The sequence below is a fragment of the Alexandromys fortis genome, unplaced genomic scaffold (assembly GCF_014885135.2).
Source record: "Alexandromys fortis isolate MF-2015 unplaced genomic scaffold, M_Fortis_MF-2015_v1.1 scaffold_300, whole genome shotgun sequence".
NCBI lineage: Eukaryota > Metazoa > Chordata > Mammalia > Rodentia > Cricetidae > Alexandromys > Alexandromys fortis.
Window position 1 is genome coordinate 545687 of NW_026068183.1, and position 2692 is coordinate 548378.

Sequence of the window (2692 nt, forward strand, 5' to 3'; positions counted from 1 at the left end):
TTTTTTTTTTTTTTTTTTTTTTTTGGATTTTTCGAGACAGGGTTTCTCCGTAGTCTTTTGGTTCCTGTCCTGGAACTAGCACTTGTAGACCAGGCTGGCCTCGAAGTCACAGAGATCCACCTGCCTCTGCCTCCTGAGTGCTGGGATTAAAGGCATGCGCCACCACCACCCGGCCTGTTTGACTCCTTTTGAAAATTCATTTTTATTTTTTAATTCTCATTTTATTTTATGCACATCTTTTTTGTGCACAATTTGTGTGCAATACCTGTAGAGGGATCCCTGAAACTGGAGTTACAGATAGGGTGAGCTGCCAGGTAGGTGCTAGGACTGAACTCAGGTTTTCTAGAGGAGCAGCCAATGCTCTTAGACACTGAGCCACCCCCTCTTCAGTGACTTCTTGAGATGACTTCTGGAGGCAAACGCGACCTCCTGCTCTTTGGCCTTGGCCTACGGACTTCATTTCTGCTCGGAGAAGAGACGCTGACCCAGAAGACATCTGATTCCTCCAGCAGTTGTTCTCAAAAGCAGTACCTTGTCTCTACCATCGGCCCATTGAACACTGTGACGCAGGAGGAAGGGAGGGAGGGGAGGAGTTCTTCTAGGCCAATGTTCACAGAGTCCAGGAAAGTAGTCACCTACTCCAGGGCTGGGGTCATGGGGTCGAAAATGGAGCCTTTGCACCTTGGTTCAGCGTTGTTGTTTCTAGAAGCAAAGTGAATGACAGAGTTTCCTTCCAGGCTTTAGGGGTTCTCACAGGGGTGCCGTCTAAGATAGCCTAGGCCATCAACCCAGAACCCACCCCTCCCTCACACACTCCAGGCTAGTTACCTGCCTTCGCTGTTCTTTCCCTACCCACCCCTTCTTTCTTTTCAGGGTCTCCCTAGTATCCTGCTCTGGCCCTGAGCTTGAGGTTGCCCTGCCGCAGTCCCCCAGAGTCCTGGAATTACAGATATGCCCCATCTCCCACAACCCGCATCTCTGCTGCCACGATAGACAGGGTAAACCGTTAGGTTGGGAAGGGCAGAGGAAAAATCAGAATTACCTTAATTTTACTTGTGGATTTTCCTTTAGTCTCGTCACTTCTGAATTCCTATAAAAACCATCTTGCATCTTGCAGCTAACATCCCCATGACTATATTTCCAATTTAAATTCTTCGGACCTGCATGGTTCTGGGGCTTTGGGACTTAAAGGACCTGCTTTTAAACATGGAGAAACATTACAAACTCCCCCTGAACTAATTTTGACTTGACAGAAGTCACTTCTGATGGTCCCTCCCACTTTCCTGTTTTATATCTTTACGGGGTGCAGAAATACACACAGGTACGGGAGAGCGCACTGAACGGTCACAGAAACGGGAGTACGGAGTCTACAGCCATTCCTAACCCTCATCTACACGGTAAATAATCTTCCAGTGTTCAAAACAAATGATGAGTCTTTCCTTTCTCTCTTCTCTCTCCCCTTTTCCCCTTCCCCCAACCCCACCCTCAGCCCTACCCCCACCCCTACGCTCCCAATTTTGGGGGAGTGGGAGGGTGGAGATGGAGGAAGGGCAGATATAGGAGCAGGGAAGAAGATATCTATATTAAGGGAGCCATTTTAGGGTTGGCAAGAGACTTGGCTCTAGAAGGGTTCCCTGGTGTCCAAGGGGATGTCTCCAGCTAGGTCCTTGGGCAGCAGAGCAGAGGGTGCCTGAACTGACCTTGTCCCATAGCCACACTGATGAATATCTTGAATATCACCACAGAATTTTCGTCCAGCTACGGATGGAGATAGAGAGAGACCCTCATCAGAGCAACGGACTGAGCTCCCAAGGTCCAGCTGAAGAGCAGAAGGAGGGAGAAGATGAGCAAGGAAGTCAGGACTGTGAGGGGCTGGTCCACCCACTGAGGCAGTGTGCCTGATCTAATGGGAGCTCGCCAAATCCAGCTGGACCAGGACTGAACGGGCATGTGATCAAACCAGACTCTGGATGTGGCTGACAATTGGGACTGACTGAGAAGCCATTGATAAAGGCACTGGGACTTGTTTCTACTGCACGTGCTGGCTTTTTGGGACCCTAGTCTATTTGGATGCAAAGCTTCCTAAACCTGGATGTAGGGGGGAGGGAGGAGGGGGAGTGGGGAAGCGGGAGGGGAATGGGAGGAGGGGAGGAAGTGTAAATTTTTGAATGGGAAAAAAAATTAAAAACAAAACAACAACAACAAAAACCAAAAACCACGATGAACAAGGGGCCAGCCAGACAAATGAGTAAAACGTTGCTGGCCCTCCTTCTGTCTTGAGTGGATCCCGAGCCCACACAGTGGAAGAAGAGAACGGACTCCCCACCCCCTTATTCTCTCTGGTCTTCACATTTGTATCATGGCACTTGGGTACCCCCATACAATAATTAAATTTAATAAACAAAAGGCAAACAATATCACCATGGAAACAGTCTCTGTGTGTCCGTGAGGGCTCATATATGTAAGATACATAAGACAATGCCTTGTAGCATTTCTCTCTGTGACGATCCTCCTGTGGCCCTGGCAAACCTGTAGTCACTCTGAGTGACACTGCTCTCACGGGACGGAAGCTTGGCTCCTCATCTCCTCACAGTCCAGGATGGATTGCAGCTCCACCGACAGTAAGGGGTTGAGACCAACCGTGGCTCAGGGCTTTACAGTCCAGGCCTGGAACTAACTGCCTTCACCTAGG

At 49.3% G+C, this 2692-nt stretch overlaps 1 long non-coding RNA gene across 1 annotated transcript in view; it reads left to right on the forward strand.

Moving 5' to 3' along the window:
• Positions 1–2181, forward strand: part of LOC126492709 (uncharacterized) — a 7018-nt gene extending 4837 nt beyond the window's left edge. Inside the window, exons 2-3 of the long non-coding RNA XR_007589658.1 lie at positions 1310–1397; positions 1746–2181. This is a non-coding gene — a long non-coding RNA (uncharacterized lncRNA). The remainder of the gene's footprint in view (positions 1–1309; positions 1398–1745) is intronic.
• Positions 2182–2692: the final 511 nt, after the last annotated feature.